A 23,053-nucleotide genomic window follows, 5' to 3' on the forward strand; every position below is an offset into this window, starting at 1 on the left:
AAAAGAGGAAAAATGATGTTTCTTCCTATCCTGAAATGGCAATGGGCAATAATGGAATGATAAAAAATATGAGTCTAATATTTTGCGTAAAGCAATAAAAATACCACTTTCACGAAAATCTGACAACGTGTACATCGGTTTGGCATGGAATGGCTGATCAATTATATGAGTGACAGTTAATCTGAATCACACACAACTTTCTAAAATGTGAAACTTCAAGATTTTCAATGTTTTCGGATAGATTAAACGAAAATCGTCTCGACAGAGCAATTCATTTGCGCAATACTGAGTATGGCATTCCCATGATGGTTGGAGGAATTTGAAAACGAGGCGATCTAACTTTCGTGTTTAACGAGAAGGGCTTTCGGAATACGAATAATGTTTGGTAAGAATCGTCATATTTTTCAACAAAATAGAGCACTCTATTAAAAATCTCGTTTCGAACTGCTTCAGCTCAATAAGTACAAGTTATTTGACTTGATACCACTCAAAACTGGAATACTAAGAGCATAGGACAAAATACCAAAGTTGTTAAAGCTGCGACGAATTTAATTTTAATTATTATATTACCTTTCAATCAACACAGTTATCATTAAAATTTGGATTACTGATGTGTAATAAATTTAAGTTCAATTAGTGTGAGAAGATAATGGACACAGTATGATTTGATAAATAAAAAGTATTCTTATTTCTCGTGTGTGTGACTGAGGAGAATAGTAACGTGTAGTTGTTTTATTTAGCATTCAACAAGAAGGAATATGTTTTCAATAAACATCTATGATTTTATCAACAAAACGTCCCAGAACCTAAATATAGCTTCCCCTATCTCCTAAACAAAGCAATAATAATACCACCGGAATCCAAATGGCTCCATCGGTGGCAAATAAGCATTAGGCACGAATCGAATGAAAATGAAGCCAATAGGCATGAGATTTTTATTTTTCAATCCGATCCAATCGATAATCGATACCGATACGTGAAAAAGGTGCAGCTTCGAATATCGTCCAATGGATGTCATTCCGTTTCAGATAATCACGTTGGAATTAACCGCACAAGTCTGTTCATGAAGGAATGAACCGTAATCTAATCTAAAACTCGATTAGATTGTCAATGCTTGACGCTGTGAATGTTATTATTTGATTATCTTAGAAATAGATTCGAATGCATTAGAATATTGACTAAAAACGGTTTAGTAGTCTATAGAATCAGAATAAGACATTTACCATCAAGACAACGCTCTTCTCGCTCCCAAACGTGACCTTGCATTGATTCGTCGATGAACCACATTTCACCTAAGAGGATAATGATGTGCTACTTCTCGCATCGAGCACCACTAGAAACTTATTTAAATTACATTCCCGTGTAAAACTTCCACCAGCTTGTGCCGGAGTGTGTTTGTGGCTATGGGCATAATGAAGGTCCTTCAGGAATCGCATCTGGCGCAGAATTTTTGCATCGTATGTATTCCAGGCGAATGAAAATTCTAAACAATTGCCAAATGCTGATCGCTGGCCAAACGAGATATGATTGTATACTGTCGATTCGAAAGTGGGAAGGAGAAAACATCCGAACGAGAGAGTGGTCACATCACCGAGGGACACAGCAACGGGCTGTAGAGTGAATTATGAATTCGAACCTCGACGAATGGGCCCACAAATTACATCCAAACGGGATGGTCGTTGGGTTGTCATGTGGTGATGATTCAAACACCCTGGGTATCTTGCACTAAAGCACATGTTCAGATATACACATTGAAGTGGGTGACACTGTAGCACTCCTCTTCCTGCTAATGGATTAGGTTGAATTACCCGAATTCAAGCTTTTCCAACATTAGCTCGTGCAAAACTTGTGCTATTGAATTTGATGCTCCCCATCCTCTTGTGTTGAAATATAATTCAAACTCGGATCCAGAACGTGTTTGTGAGTTTATCTGTTTAACAATTCTCGCCGGATAGAGGGTAACAATTTACAGTACATCCTCGGTATTCAAAGGCATACAGACAGGGTATGCAGAAAGCTACAACAATCCTATATCTCATGTTCAGTGGAATGCGCTGTACAGGACTTCGCATGCTTGTTCCTAGCGCTGGATGGCAAACTAGGAAGAAAAACATTTTTATGTAAAAGATGCCACGGTTCCATTTGTCCATTCCCTGGCAGTAGCAAGGAAGCTATTTGTGTATTGCTTCTTCTTCTTCAATGGCACTAACGTTCCTAGAGGAACTTCGCCGTCTCAACGTAGTATTACTTGCGTCATTTTTATTAGTACTTAGTTGAGATTTCTATGCCAAATAACACGCCTTGAATGCATTCTGAGTGGCAAGCTCTAGAATACGCGTGATCACAGTGCAAGTCGGAGGAAATTTCTTTGACGAAAAATTCCCCCGACCAGAACGGGAATCGAACCCGAACACCCGGCATGTTAGTTATGACGCTAGCCACTCGGCCAAGGGAGCACACATATTGCTGTATATTGCTGTATTGTTGCAAGGGCTTTATATTTTACTTCTTTCAATTGCCAAGACGTGATCGAAAGGTATTTCCAATTGTTATCATACCGAGTCGGATACGATTGTGAGAGGTATGCGGTGGTGTTTCACAATTTGCATGTTTTTGTTCATGATGGCAGAGAAAATATGTTTGATCATAATAAATTTGGGAAAAAAAAACACTAAAGCTTGAAACTTCGAGGATGTATAATTAATAAACACCTAGTGATTGTCTCCCAGAAATAAATCAAAATGTTAGAAGAACCCAAGGATCAAATAGTGTTGAAATTCGTATTTAAATTTGAATCTATCGCAGTGAAACTCAGAAAGAAAATCGGGGAAGAAATTTCAGTGGTAAAAAAAATTACTGGAAACTTCCAGAGTGTAACGGATCAATATGCCATGTAATATTGAAATTTCTACCGAGTGAGTTTCTACCCTATTCTCAATTGACCATGTATACACATATATCTGAATAGTTACAGGTTTTATCGTTTTTTTTTCAGTACATACTATTTGCGGTACAGGCAGAGATGCCAACCAAATTTTTTGAAAAAGCTGGAAACAAATTTGAAAAAAGACTAGAAAAAAGCTGGGAAAAAAAATAAAAAATGGAGAAAAGCTGGAAGAATTTTTTTTTTCTCAATATTTTTATATTAACAATACAAATTAAGGTATACAGTGACAGTGTCAGTATGTAGCATTAGTATTACCGCCACTGGCGCGTTATTTTAATTATGATTTTTTTTTTCGTAATGAAATTAACTGTGAGGCCAATGTAATGGAAGCGAAATTCTCATCTAACAATTGGTGGAAACAGGACGGCGTGTTAGCGGTCGACTCGGATTGCGTCACCTCAAAGGATTGGGGCCGCCTCGATTCCTTATTCTCGTTAGATGGAGACTTCGCCGCCTCCTCATTACATTTTTTGCATTTACCTGAGATACCTTTACCTGATACATGCTTATCATTGTCCTTAATATCTAGCGATAACTATACTTATTCCTATTTTCTACTCATTAAGCTACCTGCTGCAGAAACATGTTAACTTTGAAAAATCATAACTAAAAAACAAAACAAAAAATCACTTCTCTGGTTTCGAGATATGATATGTAAAAAATTCTCAGCTTTCAAGAAAAAATATAAAAAAAGATGGCGCCCTTGGTCCTGAAACCATGTAAGCTATAAATAATAAATACAATGAATAATTAGGAAGTAATTACGGTTTACTTTGAAAAATCATAAATTAAAAACAAAAAAACGCCTCTCTAGTTTCGAGATATGTTGCGTAAAAAATTCTCAGCTTTCAAAAAAAAAAAAATATATAACAAAATATAGCGCCTTTGGTCCCGAGGCCATGGAAACTATAGAAAACAAATACAGTCAATAACAACGAAACCAAAATTCAAGTTTGACGCAATTCTGGTATTTTTTCAAAAAAGATCAGCTATATTGTCTTTTATTTGATATGTCGATCATCTAAATCGGCTCAGTAATTCAAAAGTTATGATTTTTTTGAAAGTCATTTTATGAAAAAAGTAAAAAAAAAATTTTTATGACCACCCTAAAATGGAAATGGTCACCCTAACAAAAAAAATAAAAAAACGGGTCTAATGGTTTGCGACAATGAACAAAATTTTCACTTTCCACGAAAATCTGAGAACCATTATATCGGTTTGGCATGGAATGGCTGTATAGATCTATAAACTTAATATTAGACTGTCAAAAAAGTCCCGCGGTATTTTTTTTTTTTGAATTTTCATTTGTTCATAAAATTAGTTACAATCATCTGTTTTAAGTCAAATATGCGCCGTTTTGTTCGATGACTTGTTCCCAACGAGATGCCAACTTCATAATACCCCTGTTATAGAAGCTCGCTTCCTTATTGGCAAAAAACTCGGATATCCAATTTTCACAGGCCTCTTTTGTGGCTAACTTCTGACTACCTAGCTCGTTCGCCATGGACAAAAACAGGTGGTAGTCACTTGGTGCAAGGTCCGGACTATACGGCGGATGCAAAAGAACCTCCCATCCGAGCTCCCGGAGCTTCTGGCGCGTCACCAAAGAAGTGTGTGGCCTGGCGTTGTCCTGATGGAAGACAATGCGGCCTCTGTTTATCAAAGATGGCCTCTTCTTCATGAGTGCTACCTTCAAGCGGTCCAGTTGTTGGCAGTACAGGTCTGAGCCGCTTCAGCGGGCTTCGACCACGACCGTTTGCGCTTCACGTTGTCGTAAGTGACCCACTTTTCATCGCCAGTCACCATTCGCTTCAGAAACGGGTCGATTTTGTTGCGATTCAGCAGCGATTCACATGCATCGATACGGTCAAAGATGTTTTTTTGCGTCAACGTGTGTGGCACCCATACACCGAGCTTCTTTGTGAATCCAAGCTTCTTCGAATGGTTAATAACGGTTTGATGACTTATCCCCAGCTCTTGGCCGATGCTACGGCTGCTACTATGCCGGTCTTTCTCGGCTAATTCAGCGATTTTGTCGCAATTTTCGACGACAGGCCTTCCGGAGCGTGGCGCATCTTCGACGACCTCTACACCAGAACGAAAACGTTGAAACCATCGTTGTGCGGTGGAAATGGAAACTGTATCGGGTCCATAAACTGCACACATTTTATTGGCAGCTTGAGATGCATTTTTGCCTTTGTCATAGTAGTATTGTAAAATATGTCGGATTTTCTCTTTATATTGCTCCATATTTGCGACACTATAACTCACGAACGACTTAACCAAACAAAACACTGTCAAGAACTATATTATAGCGCGCAAAAATACCTTTCCAACAAGCTATAGTATGACTCGATACAATGAATACAACTAGAACTACGCGCTTACAACGACACCTCGCGGAAATACCGCAGGACTTTTTTGACAGCCTAATATAACCTTTTTTTTTTCGTCGTTCAACCAATGTTGAGGAATGTGGAAGAATTGATAAGCATGGTGTAAACTATCCCAGAAGTGGAAAGGCAGAGTAGAGTGTTCCCGGATCATTTGATTGCTCATATTTTTTTCCAAAAACATGCAACACTACATTCAATTAAAGATGAATCTATATTCAGAATTTATCTGCATTCATATCTCATTTTTTGGACTGAATATTTACTAACCACAAAAGAAAAAAAAAATCAGCAGAGGATGAATTGAAGATTGTTTTCAAATTTTTGTGCTAGTTGGTTCGATTATATAAATCTTTTAATATTAACTTAGAAGACAATTTTTTTTCTCATGGGTAATTTTACACTCTGAAGTGTATTCCTTCATCAATCACTTTACGGCTACTCTTACTTATGCATCATCCTCACTAAGGTAATGTTGTGCCTCAAACTTAATATATATATATAAGGATTTCTGTATGCCTGTCTGTCTGTCTGTCTGCCTGATTCTTATGGACTCGGAAACTACTGAACCGATCGACATGAAAATTGGTATGTAGGGGTTTTTGGGGCCGGGGAAGGTTTTCATGATAGTTTGAGACCCTTCCCCCTCTTTAAGGGCGTGCTGCCATACAAATGAAACACAAATTTCTGCATTACTCGAGAATTAATCAAGTATACGAAACCAAATTTGGTATGTAGAGGTTTAAGGGTGCAACAAATGATTTTATGGTGGTTAGATACACCTCCCTCCTCTCTAAGGGTGTCTCCCATAGAAATGGAACACAAATTTCTGCATAACTCGAGAACCAGTCAACAAACGAAATCAAGTTTGGCATGTGGAGGTTTTAGGATACAATTAATGTTTCTAAGGTGGTTCGACACTCCTCCCCCTTTTAGGGTGTGCTGTCATACAAATGAAAAACAAATTTCTGCGTAACTCGAAAACTAATCAAGCAAATGGAGTCAAATTTGGCATGTGAAGATTTTAGGGGGCACGAAACGTTTATATGGCTAAGGGGAGAAAAGGGGAGGGGTCTGTCTTCATTCTATCATATTTTATGTACCAAACATTTATTCCATGTAACGGAGAAACATGTTATTTGCAAATGGTTGAAAAATCGTGAACGAGAATTGTGTGTATTATAATATCAGATTATTTTCAGACACGATGATGAGTTTTGGTAGAAGTACTAGGAGTAAAAGGTAATTTCAACGGGGTCGATTAGAAGATCAATCAATGAACAGTTCTGCGATTGGACTCATGAACTTGCGCTTAGCAAGAAAACGTGAATGTTTGAAGGTATTGATAACAAAAAAACAAATTTTGGACGGGACGAAGTTTGCCGGGTCAGCTAGTCTTGTTATAATTCCTTAAATTTGTCAAATATTCTGGTTTCATGAAATTATCCAGTACCGTTTTGGAAAATATTAGAACAATTGGAATGTTGTGAATATAATTCGAGATTTTCATTTTGGAAAAGCTAGGGATTCTAGTGTATTTATTATGGATATTTTTTTCTGATAAAATGAAAAGTACAAAAATCAGGATGAATCAGGATCATTTTGTAAAAATCACGGAAAATTGAGTGTTTGTCAGGTTATCAGCAAACGTCACAAAAAGTCTGGGAAATCCTGAAAAATCAGGAACGTTGACATCTCTGGTGGTGAGTTTATCATCGGTTCTCTACTGTCGATACTCGAAAACTAAAAATTGTTACACTTGTCGAGCCCCCCAACACTCGCCGCTCGGAGCAATTTTCCCAACCCCCAGCACACAAAAATTGCATCAATTGCGGGCCAAGTGCTCAGTTCACTATGAAACGACATCACTTCCAGAGGCAAAGCTGACATAACAAGTTCGATGGCGCTGCCGGGTTCTCCATCAAGATAGGACCAGAACAGCACTTGTCGCTCGGTTGAAACGTTCAATTAATGCAATTTTGGGTGCTACATGTTACATTGAGGTAGCGAAACGTCAACTGACAATGGCGATGGCCCTTCGCCCCGTAGCAAGTGTGTGGCTGCTATCGAATGCATCGGAATTATGCAAATTGAGGTACTCCCCCATCCGGTCACCCATTTGATGCATGTCGGTGTGCACAGAGTGCACATAGAGAAACGTTTGGAGGTGATGCCCATCGGGTCTTGATGGCTGATGGGACCGGGAAGTTGGTGTTGTAATCCGAACCGATATTTTTTTCCCTCCGTGGTTCAGACGTGAGTTTAAATTCAGGCCGTCCTTGGGTAAATTGGCATCGAACAGAGAGTACCAAGGTGGCTCCACAAGGCGGATGCTGTGCGGAAAGTACAAAAAGTATAAGCTTGCGAAAATTGCGTGACCCTGTCAAAGAAAATCACCAGCTTTGCAGACCACAACACGAAAACACAAACATTGTGGCAGGGAGGAACGGAAACAACGAAGGCCGCCAGTAACAGTAAGCGAAAAAGTTGAATCTTTTTGCGGTGGTTGGAGAATGGAGAGAGGTCTGAGAGAGAATAAGTCGAAAAATGTCACGTTAAGAGATGTGTTGACAACATTGTGGTTTCCCTTCTTCCACCGTAAAAATTCCTTTTCGAGGGCCGGTGAGGGGCTCAGGATAAACCACAAATACAATAAATTATTTTTGCTGCTACGAGGAAGGGAAGCAAGCACCTTGAAAAGGGTCCGATGAGCTGAAACGTTTTATGTTATTATGCCGAGAGAAGCAGTTATTGGGACTGGGGTATTCATGACGTTCTAAGGTGTGACTTTGAGTCGCACTGAAATTGTTGTTTTTTTTAGATTTCCAATAGAGAAAGTTTCAAACTTATAAGAACAACATTCGTTTGAGATTGTATCTCACAGAGTGCAGCAGCCTTGCGGATTCGCTCGATCGAAATTCATTTCGCTTTTTATTGCCACCGAACGAAGCCAGAAGAAACGGAACATAACATAGGAGAATTAGACTTCGACGCTAATGCGATTATAATCAGCGTTTCGCCATTTTATTGACATTATCGTGGAGAACGATTTCGTCCCAAACGTGACATTCGGTAATCGAAACCAAAGACCTCGCCTCGGGGGCTAACCATTGTCCGCATCAACTATCTTTGATTACAACTTAGATTATGGACATTCAGTATCAAAATAATGACGTCTGGTACTTGGACTGCATTGGCAAGAATTTGAACAAAAGAAAATATTTGGGGAACCGCTGTTTTCTCGCAATCCCGTCTGCCAAAAGTGAAACAATATATTTCGACACCGACCACCTATGACTCAACTAGAAAAGTACTTTTGAGAGTCGATTCGATCACCTGTGATGGTTAGCTGGGCTCTTGACGTTCGTCGCTTTCCTTATTCCAGTTTTGAATATCGGCTTCCGAATGGGTCTATCCTGTACCGGTAAAGAAACTAAGCCGAGTGACGGTCCAGATTTTGTCAGGAATGTTATAGTTGGGAGGTGGAATAAATTCAACGCTTTTGGCTGGACGGAACATTTCACTGCGAATGATAAGATTTTGATGAGAATGGTATACTGTGAGGGCTTCGGGATGCGAATGACAGCCTGGAAGCTGCGATTTGGTCTCTGAAATAGTAGCATTGGTGGCAAAATTAACGGAATCGCTGACTCTGGGTTTAGATCGAAATATGACTGCAGAGAAGCCGCTGAAGGTAGCTCATCAAAAACCGGATTAAAGGTAATTATCACAGAATTTTCTTCACAACGTCGATGGCAGCTTAGAAACATTAGATCTAACCTTAATGTTTCAGAATTTGTAACTCTCGAAAAGTGTTCGATGATGTTCGATAAATATTCAGTTTGTCCATTGATGTTGAAGAATTATCATTTTATTTTAAATTTACACAGAGTATTACCAATTTTCGATTCGCCAACGTTAGTAAAAATAACTTCTAGTGAGAAATGGGAAATGAAATGCTACTTTAATGTAACCAGTGAATAAAATTTATACTACAAAAATTACACTGACCACTGCATAACAAAATCAATATGACAATATGTGTACAATTCTTAAAGTGAGTGAAACCTGAGAATGTTTCTATATAATTTTATTGATGTTTGCATCATGAATAATAATTAGTATAACTTTTGCATATGCTCAGTCGCATATGAATTCGTTTCAAATCATAGTGAATGCAAAAACACGATTTCATTGATGGATTGTGTTGACGATATTTCAACGAATATCGTTATATTGTTATATGAAGCATTTTATACGTATCTCACATACATTTTGCATATCATCGTGAGGCTGAGTCGTATATTGGTATACATAGCATTGTAATACAGTCAAATTCATGTTTATATACGTATTAGTATAAGTATTACGCCCAGCAAACATCAAATCCCATAACTTGACATATTCTATCTGAAATCGTAAAGAATTCGAAAGCCTCGTTTTTTTACCATCGAAGATTAAGTCGTAATTCTGTATAATAAGAAACCTGTTTATAATATACACTACTAGCTGACCCGGCAAACTTCGTCCCGCCCAAAATTTGTTTTTTGTTATCAATACCTTCAAACATTCACGATTTTTTACTAAGCGCAAGTTCATGAGTCCAATCGCAGAACTGTTCATTGATTGATCTTCTAATCGACCCCGTTGAATTTACATTTTACTATAAAATTGCTAGTTGTTCTACCAAAATTCATCATTATAATATCAGATTATTTTCAGACACAATTCTCGTTCAAGATTTTTCAACCACTTGCAAATAACATGTTTCTCCGTTACATGGAATAAATGTTTGATACAGAAAATATGATAGAATAAAGACGGACACCTTCCCTCTTCTCCTTTTAGAGAGGGGGAAGGAGTGTCCATTTCACCATAGAAAACGTTCCGTGCCTCCTAAAATCTTCACATGCCAAATTTGGCTCCATTTGCTTGATAGTTTTCGAGTTATGCAGAAATTTATGTTTCATTTGTATGAGAAATTACTCCGAAAGGAAATCACAGTTTTAGAAAACGAGCATGTGCAGGATTGGTGAAATTTTTTTTATGTCAAATGTCTTAAAATTGTAAGAAACGTCGAGATCTAGTGTCATCTCGATAAAAAAAATTTTGTCAAAAATCGGCATTTGACATTTGGCATCATTTTTTTAAACCCCGATTTCCGGTGATTTTCCGGTTTTCAAAAAACTCAAATTTTAACGTTTGTGACACCAGTAAATGAAGCCCGAATGAGCTAATATTTTGCATAGGGTATATAATAGTGCAAATCAACATTTCGTAGCAAGTTCCGAATGAAAAATCGAGACAACTATTTTTATTGGAACCCATAACCATACTATTCGTTTCGTACTCCAAAAAATGTCCCAGAATGCCGATTTTAGACAAAAAATTTTTTTTTCGAGATGACACTAGATCTCGACGTTTCGTGCAATTTTAAGACATTTGACATAAATTTTTTTTTTCGAAAACCCCGATTTTCTTTACTCCCCCTTTGGATGATTTTTCGATTTTCAAAAAACTCAAACTTTGATAAACCATAAATCCTAAAAAAATGTCAATGAAACTATACGTCGATTACCTACTATTTTCCATATGACCGATTGATAAAGTCGTATATCGGTTCAACGAACATCGTATGTATTTTGAATGTCATTTTCAGTTCGAGTCATCCCAGCAAACATTAAATCGAATAACCATCGTATATACAGCAAACTCTAAGCAATATTTTGGGTGGTACATGAAGCGTCTAACTAGCATATACATGCAAACGTGGAGACGACTCAGTAAACATCAAATCGTATAACTTCACATATTCTAAGTGGTATATGAAGTGGGATCGAATCACAATCATACATAATGTCGATGAAACCATACAACGTGTACATCTCACACCGCACAAAATGAGAAAAATCTGATTCTATTCAACACGACAGATTAAGTCGTAAATGGGTATAACAAACATCGTTTTTAAGATGTATAGCGTTGTAATATCAGGCAAATGCGTTTCGAAAGTCACATAAACGTATAATTTGAATCAATGTAATAGTGCAAAATATCGTGTTACATCATCATTCAACAGTAGGTTATGTTAGATCGTAATTCAGGATATATTACATCATATAATGAATTTGACAGATCATAATTGTAGATGTTTATTTCAAGACGGATCCATGGTACAAGGTGCGGTCGTATAAGCAGTAAGTTGGATAGGCGAGCGGTATTTGAAAACAGTTGAAAGCATTCTCTTAATGAGTTCAGTGATATTGAGCTGCTACTAGTACTACTATTTTTGTGTAAAAACAAAATACATTAGAGTTTTAAGCTGTAGTGGTACTCTCGTATTGACCAACCTGGTAGTATACTTTGAAGCGGCTTGGTTTGTTTGACTTTGCAAGGTTTCCAAGTTGGTTTATAAATAGTATCCAATTATGTAAAATTACGTGCGGAATTCATTCAGAGGACGAATTGACTTCAGACAAATTTTCTTCTGAATTGAGATCTTACCTATGAATTTCGTGGGTTATCATTTCAAATAAACTAAATTATGTATTTGGTTTATTTGATTGGGATGACTTCCTTTTCTTAAGATACAGTTAAATAGGCGAAACTGGCTACTAGGTATGACGTACCCGATTGCACCTCTATGGTATCATATGTACGAGTTTTAACTGCTCCAGCGTTATATTTCAGATAGCGGTGCGAGATAGCCACTGCTCGATAATCCAACAACTGGAGGTCGAGTCCAATCGAAGTAATATATTTAACCATCATCACCACTTATTTTGAACATTTATGTCCCCCTACCATGCAAAGTCAATTGAATAAGTTCTATTTCTAGAAACATAAACGTTCTCATATATACCATTGGCGATTAGTGAGGGTATTCATTTGTATATCTCTCTCAAGAAGTGAAAGGTCAAACAGATACAGGAAAAAAATCCTGTCATCGTATTCTGTACAACCTGCCTACAAAGGTTAAGGGATAAGGTTTTCAACTGCACAAAATAAAGAAGAAAATTCGTTGAATTGATAAGTAGTAGTTGACTAGTGGTTTGTGTATGCGGTTTCTAATTGAGATCCCGATAGAAGACAACAACATTCAATAATTATTGAACACTTCTCAACAACAAAAAAAATCAATAAAATAGTTTCTTAGTCCTAGGTCAATAATGCGGTCGTGTCTTAAATATAACCCTCATTTTTCATAAAATTAGCGTTTTCCGTTGTTCAGAATAATATTTGGTGAAATCTAACATTTAAACCCTATCAAAATTTAAGTTTTTTAAGTTTTGTTTAATTTTAACCGTGGATGGAATTTTGTGGATAGTCAAAATTTTATACAAAAACATCGTATATAACTAGCTGACCCGGCAAACTTCGACCCGCCCAGAATGGATTTTTTGTTATGAATACTTTCAAAGATTCTCGTTTTCTTAATAAACGAACGTTCAACGTTCTATTTGTCCCTTTACAATTTCTTTTTGCTGTAAGTTTCCTAGTACTTCTACCAAAACTCGTAATTATAATATTTTCGTACAATATTCACAATTCTCGTTCAAAGTTCTTCAATCACTTGCAAAAAAACATGTTTCTCCGTTTCATGGAATACACGTTTGCTATAAAAATATAATAAAATAAAGACAGCTCAAATCAGACGATTCCTTTCTCGAGTTTTGCACATTTGGCGATCCATTTTTATTTATATAGACGTCAAACATCAAATGGACTAACAATGCTTAATTGTGACTACAATGTAATTGTAGAACATATGGAAATTCAATTTTCCGTATTTTCCCATTTTCCTTCAGTGTTTTCCGATTTTCATTTGTCATGTTTGGTTCGAATATGGTTGGTTGAAATATGTATGATATTTTTATGAGACCTCCCTTCCCCTTCCAAAGAAAGGTGGAGTGTCATACCATCATAGGAATATTTGTTGTACTGTAAATTCTCACATTCTAATTTTGGTTCCATTTGTTTGATTAGTTCTCGAGTTATGCAAAAATTTGAGTGTCATTTGTATTGCAGCCCCTTTCTCCTATCGAGAGGGGGAGTAGTGTCGAACCACCATAGAAACAATTACTGTCCCCTAAAACTTCCACATGCCAAATTTGAGAGGGGGGGGGGAGTATTGAACTACCACAGAAACGTTTCGTTCCCTCTAACAACTCCACATGCTAAATTTGGCTCTATTTGCTTGATAAGTTCTCAGGTTATGCTGTCAAACAAAGCCCCCCTGAGAGAAGAGGGAGGAGTTTCTAACTACCATTGAAACGTTTCGTGCCCCCTAAAACATTCACATGTCAAATTTGGTTCCGTTTTATTGATTAGTTCTCGAGTTCTGCATAAATTTGTGTTTTATTTGTATGGATGTACGATATATCAAACTAAAGACAATCAGTTAGCCTTTTATTAGAAAATGTTGAACTTGTGAAAACAATCGGTTTTATTTTCGTAATTATTCATTGTAGTCGTTTTTTATTGTTTTCATGGCTTTGGACTAAGGGGCGCAATATTTTTTAGATATTTTTCTTGGAAGCTGAGGATTTTTACATAACATTTTTTTTTCTTTATTATAGTGACTTTCAACACATTTCGGCTGGTTCATCACTTTTACTTCCATTTTTGGAAGAATGTCGGGAGTAAGAATTGAACTCGTGATCTCTGCGTGAGAGGTGTTACCACTACGCCAGATCGCCTCCCATTTTACATAACATATCTCGATATCAGAGATTTTATTTTTTTCGTTTTTGAGATATGATTTTTGCAAGTGGTCCGAAAAATAATTTTTTCCCTTTTTATCCAAAAATGACTTTTTGAAAAAAATCATAACATTTGACCTATCGAACCGATTTAGATGATCGGGGTACTAAATTAAAGCCAATAAGCTAACATTTTATCATATCACTATAAAAAGCTGTTGCATTACCTTTTTAAGCCAGAGAAACACAACAGAAAAAATATTTCTTCGAAATAATTCATAAACATATGTTTTCGTTGTCCTTAAACCTGAATGGAAAGAAAACTCAAACTGAAAATGTAATTCCACTTAGTGCGCCTCACGCCAATTCGCACAAAGGATTTTTCTCATCAATCGCAATATAGTCCAAACGAGAAGATTTCAATTATGTTAGGTCCAAAAATAACCAAAAGTGACAAATTTAATTCGAAAAAGTTTCATTTTCACTCGCAGCTTCCTTCTTTCTTTTGTTGTAGGGGAGAGTGGTACAAAACGCACCATTTAAGCAAATCAGCCATTTACCGCACTTCTTGTAATTGATTCATGCTGTTTAACATCTAGAATACTTCTTCCGTCACTGCCAATTATATCCCTGATGTAATTTGATATAACATACTCGAATTTGCAAAGAATTTTTAATATTTCCGTCGACAGTTCAAAACATAGGGTTGGGTGAAATGCCATAATCCATGGACAGAACGCATCATAACAACTTGGTTAGACGTATCAAAACAAACGAGCACAGCGCACACAGTGGGTTTTTTTTCATAAAAAAACATATTCGATGCTAGACACAGCTTATTGAAAATTCATTACATGAATAAAATTTCATATAAATAGTGTAAAACCAATAAACTTGTTGCAATTTTATCACATTATGCAATCAATTAGACCCACTATGCAACTAATATCATCAAAGCGAAGAGAGAAAGTCAGAACCAAAGGGCCGACATCCCTATCCCAACCAACACAAATTGAGCGTAGGCTGCATAGAAAGGGCTCAATCGTACAAGTTTCTTTTGTTCTTCTCGTGATGTGATTGTAGTAAATCCAGTCGTGCTGTCAAATTCCTTTTGTTTGTTCCGTAATGTGAGTGCGGCTTGGAGTAATTACTATGCTTATGATTTTCTGTGCGAACCACAAAAAAATGGTTACATGCCAGGGCATTGGTCAAAACGAACGTTTGTTTTTATAACCTATGTAATGAATATTTTTTCCCTGTGCATACTGCCCCAATTATTACTTTCACAATTTTTGGCAAAATTCTTGTGCAATATGACATGTTGGTGTGATTTTTAAGTGTAATCATAAAGTTCAATGATTTGTTCTGGAGGTAGAGTGTAAATATCCTGATTTTTAAACATTGACTAACCGCAAGATCTTACCATGAATATTTACAGAAAAGGCCAATGCATTAGTTTTTCTCATTTTGTATCTTATTTTATTATGATGGGCATGTTTGTGCACTGTGAATATGTGGAAGAGATTACTGCGAACTGAAATGAGTAAAGTAATATATCATTTTACATGACGAATCTAAAGATTTTTCACAATTGATGGCTTGGGCCATTTTACCTCACCGGTGCGTTTTGTACAGCTCTCCCCTACTTGAGCTTTCGCTCTAATTCGGAATGACGTTTCACTGCGGAAAAAAACCAGAATAAACATCGCTCAAGGGATTTTCATAATTAAAACACTCGTCCCTCTTTTTCTTTGCTCTGCTTCGATGCCATGTCCAAATTGGGAATTGAAAGCGGTTCAATTCTCTGCGATTACGATTTCCGTGGCGGTTGAGTTTCGGTAAACAGATTTTCGTAAATTGATTTCCATTCAAATGCCACATCGATGCGGTAAGCTCGCCTGTGTGACTGTTAGCTAGTGTTGCTTAGGGTAAAACGGTGTAAATTGTTCGGACCGAAAATCGAGCTCCACGAGCTGGCAGGAATGGAAATGGAAAATAAACCTTAGCTTCCAATCGGATGTCTTCCTGGCAGCAAACGCCACGGTCTGTTCTGCAAGTGTTTGGAATGCGTAGCTCCTGCCAGGACAGCTGCACTGCTATACTGCTTTTCCTGTCCTCCCGTTTCGAACGTTTATTGCCGAGAGAGAAAGATGGGAGAGGAGGGTAGTCGCAAATGGTTGCACTGAAATTAAATTACAGACCATTTGCGCCCTCCGCAACGATGATTTGACTAGACCTGAGATTTTTGGGAAAAGGAGCTCGAAACGGTTTCTTACTTTAATAAAAGAAGAACAGTCGAAAAAAAAAAGAAAAAAGACACATTATAGTCCTCCTTCTTCTTGAATGGCGTTAACGTTCCCTGTGGAACTTTTGCCGTCTCAACGTATGCATTAACTAGCGTCATTTATTAATACTTAGTTGCGATTTCTTAAGCCAAATAACACGCCTTGAATGTATTCCGAGGGGCAAGCTCTAGAATACGCGTGTCCAGAGTGGAAGTCGAAGGAAATTTCTTTTGACGAAAAATCCCCCGACCAGAACGGGAATCGAACCCGAACACCCGGCATGATAATGTGAGACGCTAACCACTCGGCCACGTGTGTACTATTATAGTCCTCCATACCCTCCAAAAATATATTATTATCGCTTTTTATTTCACCAAATATTTTCACAAATTTTTTTTTTTAAATAAATAACTCTATGGATTTATGAGTCTATGAAAAGTACACCAATTCACTTTCACAAGCCCACACAATATGCGTTTAAGGTGTAAAACAATTAGACAAATAGTGGCCCTCGTTGCCAATCTTTTTCAGGATTCCCGGAATCCTCGCCATCGTGGGACCACTTTGAGGTTCACTTTTTTGGCACATCTGATGATACGGGATTTGAGTTGTTGAGCTGTGGTGGCGTCCCATCCGTTTTCGTACACTGACTGGGACAGAATGGCCCAATATGACTCGATTGGTCGCGCCTGGTGTTCGTTTGGGGGAGAGGACAAAAGCGCATGTGGCATGAATTTAGTTCCGCTACTTATGACTGGCCCATTAACACTTTCGTCGCCCCGTCACCCAGATTGGGTGACATTTTCCTCGTTCAAATTGAATAGGATTTTCAAAAGGAACTTGACAGAACAGGCACCTAAATGTAACTATAGGATATGTAGAAAAATAATAAAATCATAACCATATTAATATAATGTAAACATACTATACTTTTTATCAATTCATAGTACGGATTGTTTGTACTGCAGTTTTTTGCAAAACCCGTATAACATGACTTTGGCATGTGCTATTGTAGTTAATTCGTCTTCAAATAGAAAAAAAAATTCACTAGATCATGTAAAAGTTGTCTACAAACTAAGTTTGATCTTCAATTAATAATTCATCCGCAAGTTGGGCCCCCCCAAGAAACTCAAAAACGGCGCATTGGGCGACGAACGTGTCAAAGGTCAATAGAGCAGTGCTTCTCAGTTATCAAGCTATCATAGAAAAATACATCAGTTTTAGATATCACCTTAAACTTCAATAAAATCTATTAACTTTCTTAAAGTTAATTCTTTGATGCTTGATTATTTAATGAGACGACTACACTCTGTCCAACTTCTATAAGACCACCCTGATTATATTTCGTTGCAACACAAACAGTTAGAATTTCAATAAGATACATTCATACATTGTAGAATGCTTAGAATAAAATATGTTTAACGTCAATTTCGTTCAAAAGAATTGTTTCTTTATTTATTGTGTTTAAATGTGATAATTTAAGCTGTCAAGTTTCTATAAGACAATTTTCAAAATTCATATGTATTATCAATAAAAAATTCAGAACTATTGCCTGATTCACATGTCAATAGTTGGCATTTTGGGCTAATAACCTGGAAAATTCGTGTTGGTATACTATTTACCAATTTTTTCTGAACGGATATCTCGATATTTTTCCATTTTTCCAAAATTACGACCTTGAGCTCCTCAATCGTTGTGTACCGTTTTCCCTCAGTGTAGATTCTGCGTACAAGGATCCCCCTAAGATTTTCAACAGGATTCAAGTCTAGAGAGCCAGCCGGCCAGTCCAAAAAAATAAGTTTTTGGTCTTTAATCCATTGCTTAGTTTCCTTGCTGGTATGAATAGTAGCATTGTTTTGCTGGAATGTGAATTTTTTGTTACGATATCCACGCAAAAACGGTAGGGGAGAGGATTCCAAAACATGTATGTAATCCTTAAATGATGTGAAAGCTATCTTGAGCTTTCCGGTTGCCCAAACCATGCACGAGCCTCCACCAAAATTCCTGGTTGAAAAATACTGTTTCCCCGTCCGTAAATCACGTCAGAACCCATTGAAACCATGAGGAACATCAAAATTGGACTTTTTTTGCCAGTGAAGATAACCTATACATTGAAGAACTTTTCGTTATGGTATATAGCAAAATGTATTTTTTTGGAAACATTCTTTGTCACAACATACCATGTCTCACTGTCGGTTCATGTGAGCTTTGGCAAAACTCAGACGTCTTCCGATGTGAGATGGTGTAAGATCCACTTTATGTGAGGATTTTTTATCACAACTTGACAAATTGTCACCCGAGTAACATTTAAATTGAAATATTGCTTTATTTGCATAAGCGATTTTGAAGTATTCGAAGCTGTTCTAGCTATTTCCCGATTATCCCGGTCAGAGAGCTTCGATTTACGTGTAGCTCTCTCTCCTTCTTACCGTATCCCTGAGGATTCGTCAAATAATTGAGCACAACTTTATCGGATCTTACAATCCGACGAGCAATTTCTCTGATACCAACATTTTCGTGGTGAAATGCATCGAGTTGTTTTTCTTCTCTCTCCGTGAGCACTTTTCCCTTCGGCATTTTCCAAATTTATTGACGAAAACAACGGAAAATGTAGCTGGTCTCATAGAAACATGACACTTGAAAAATACAAAAATATTCGTTTACGCTCAGCGCTTGCACACACACACATATGTAAATCATGCAATGTATGGTAGGCACCTATACCTACATACTACAATCTAAATTGAAACATTGTTTGTTTATTGACAACAAACAACCTAAACGCGCATCTCTATCGCATTGGGCTCGCAGCAAACAATCTTTGTGATTGTGGCGATGGCTACCACGACATCGAGCATATTGTCTGGTTGTGTATCCGGTTCCATGCTGCTCGCTCTCAGCTCTCTAGAGCACTGAAAGCACAAGGCAGACAATCGGATATCCCCGTCCGGGATATCTTAGGTAGCCGTGATCCTGATCTTCTGCTTCATCTATACCTGTTCCGCAGAAACGCCAATGTCAACGGTTAATGATGTTTCCTTCGTTGTGTCCCTGTTTCATATCCCTCCTAACCGATCTATAAACTTTTACTTAGTCGCGGCAATACATACACACACTCTTTACAGATACACGGGCCAAAGGTTGTGCAGTCCACTGATGATTCAACAAGAGCCAAAGGTTGTACCGCTCATGACAACTCTACACGAGCTGATGATTGCGCCGGCTAGTGACCATTCTATCCTGGATTCCTCGAGTCGAGAAGACGCACCACGGTAGATATGGGGTACAGACTAGGGGGCGTTGCTGATTAATGGTCAGCTGCATCCCAAAAGGAAGTATCCCGTGTCGGGCACAGGTACAGAGCATTGGAGACAGCAACATCACTATTACGAAAACAATTGTAATACTAACCTCGAGCCAACCGCGAGTAATCGGTTACATATTACTAACATAGTTATAAGGCAAACATTGTCGAAATATTGAACTCCCGGCCCCGTCAGGTTGACGCCATATGAGCCTTAATAAAAATATATATTTTGGAAAAAAAAAAAATTGTTTGTTTACAATGACACAAAGCAGCAAGATGATCACCTGGTCTTATACTGCCGTGATCTCTCAAAGTGACGCAAGTGCCAAAATTGACATTTTTCTTTTTATGTTATGATAGCTGACCCGGCAAACTTCGTCCCGCCCAAAATTTATTTTTCGTTATCACATTCACGTCTTCTTACTAACAACTTACTTACTAACTAACCAATATGATAGAATAAAGACAGCCCTAAACCGGACAATTCCTTTCTCGAGTTTTGCTCTTATTAACACATTCGGCGATCCATTTTTATTTATTTAGATAGAAGACGATATAGGAGAGCGTTTTATCACGTTAAAATCCATTTCCACTTTCGAACGAAGATCAATTTCGTTACCGCAAACATCAAATGGACTAACAACGCTTGTCAATGTAGTTGTAGTTGTAGAAAATATGCGAATTTGCGAATTGAATTTTTCGAGTTTTCCCATTTGTCTTCATAGTTTTCCGAAAATTTTCAATTGTCATGTTTGGTTGAAATATGTGCATTATTTGCATGGGACCCCCTTTCCTTTCCAAATTTGGTTCCGTTTGCTTGAATAGTTTTTGAATTATGCGGAAATGTTTCATGTGTATAGCAGCACTAACCCCTAAGAGAGGTGGTGGAGTATCTAACCACCACAGAATAATTTATTGCACCCTAAATCATCCACATGCCAAATATCGTTCCATTTGCTTGATTAATTCTCGAGTAATGTAGAAATTTGTGTTTCATTTGTATGGCAGCCACACCCCCCTCTTAGAGAGGGGGGTGGAGTGTCTAACTACCATACAACATTTATTGTATCCTAAAACCTCCACATGCCAAAATTTATTTCGTTTGCTTGATTAGTTCTCGAGTAATGCAGAAATTTGTGTTTCATTTATATGGCAGCCCCCCCCCCTTTAAGAGGGGGAGGAGTCTCTAACCACCATAGAATCATTTATTGCACCCTAAAACATGCACATGCCAAATTTCGCTCCATTTGCTTGATTCATTCTCGAGTAATGCAGAAATTTGTGTGTCATTTATGTGGAAGCCCACCTTAGTGAGGGGGGAGGGGTCTCTAACTATCATAAGAACCTTCCCCGACCCCTAGAACCCCAACATACGAATTTTCATGTCGATCGGTTCAGTAGTTTCCGAGTCCATAGGAATCAGACAGACAGAAAGACAGATAGACATCACAGACATCACAAAGCTTGTTATGCCAAATATTTTAATGAAAAACAGTCGATCCCAGTGTAGTGCTACATTTATAACAGCAATTTTGTTTTACTAATTGAACTACAGATTATGTACTTAGAAGCTCTGTTTATAAGTCTCGTCAAATAATTAAATTCATAAAATCAAACTAATCTTGAAAGAAAAAAAAAATATCCAAGATTGAAGTACCTATATTATTGTTGCACATAAAGATTGTAACTAAATTTTCCAATAGTGTACCTTATCTTCAGGAATCAAAAGAAAAAGGTTCTTGACGATGTTTACTTAACTCACCTGTTCAATTTCTCTTTCGGATGAATAGAAGCTGAGTGTTGATTGAATGGTAAATTTCTGATTTGGTGAACAGCTGCACTCTTCTAAATTCTCCATCGAAATACATCTTTGAACAAAACTCAAAACATCCTCACATAAAATATATAAAATATATAAATAGAAAAATAGCTTTTTTGTGATTCGGTTTTGTATTGGATTCGAAAATTAACGTTGAAAGTGGAATTGCGATTATTTATAATCGAGTCCGACCTTTGATGAATGAACGCCAATCGGTTGTGGAAACAGCGATTGAAATTTGCTGTTTCCACAACAAACTGGCGTTGGTGACATAGCTTAAATAAAACTACATTTTTTCAAAAATCAAGCCGATAGCAATGTTTTTCCATCAATTGTACATAATTTGTACAGATCGGATTTTCGTAATGTACGCGTATGCTGATTATACATTACTGTACATTACTGAAAGTTATTCCCTCTGGCGCTTTCGTCACTTTGCGAGATTACGGCAGTATAGACGTTGGACAGAGTGTATATGACGATTGGTTGAATTGATAGAACCATATGAAACGGTCAGAATAATTGTAAATAGGCATACATATGCATGGACTTGATAGTCTAAGAACATAAAAATTTTGTTTCGCACTCCACACCGCAAACAATGCAAGTATGATGCCATATTTTCCAAGCCTATAAATTCCACCCCTTCAAACGTGAGGCTAAACGGTGAAGTATTTATGGTTTCATTTTATCCTCATCCAGCCATCATTTTCGGTGCTAGCTCCCAGCGATGAAGCAAGAATTTCATATCGCTGCCATATCCTTATAAATTTTGATGGTGGTAACCTTTGTTCATTATGTCAGATGCTATCGGGGGGCAGAGCAAAATAAGCGAAAACAGAACGTCTAACGCCCTCTGACACATCCAATACACAGCTTAATCTCATCCGCCGGTGGGCCTCTCAATCAAAAATGTTAATAGCTTTTCTTGATGTGCAATTTTGGAACAACCAAAAGGCGGTGCTTATCGTGAATATATCAAAGAGCTGATAAGTCTATGGCGCAAGCAGACTTCCAGCGAATATGAAAATGATCGATGATCGATGATAGATAACATATTTGTCGAATGTGTGCTCGAAGATATAATTGTATTTTAAACTAAGTTTCAATTAATATGCCGATGGTACGCTTCAGAGAAAGTATAAGGAGGTGCTCTGGGATGTCAAGGAAGGTGAATTTCGTTTCGCTCCAATCGATTTACACATAATATTTTTGAAAACAAACACACAGAGTTACTGAGCTTAAATCTGTATGTTTCCGTCGATACAAAGCCAACATCAGATCGGTGTGAGCATGTTACTGTATGATCGAACGACTTCGAAGCCGTTTCACCGTGATGGAATGAAATTTTTGTGCTTTCTTTTAAAGAACGTAAAAGCTTTTTAGCGAGGCCTTTTCAGAAAATTTCGTATGTCTTCGTCAGAAGTTATTAGTTCGTAAACGTAACTCGAGTGGAAGTCTTTGTATGATTGATTGACAATGCAGTTTTTATGCATTGACACATGTCACGAATCACGCTTGACCAGGTAGGCATTTAAAATTCTATATAATTCTAAATTTCCAGCATTCTATTCATTCTAGGGCATCTTTGCGACAGTGC

Source organism: Toxorhynchites rutilus, chromosome 1 (assembly GCF_029784135.1).
Source record: "Toxorhynchites rutilus septentrionalis strain SRP chromosome 1, ASM2978413v1, whole genome shotgun sequence".
Taxonomy (NCBI): domain Eukaryota; kingdom Metazoa; phylum Arthropoda; class Insecta; order Diptera; family Culicidae; genus Toxorhynchites; species Toxorhynchites rutilus.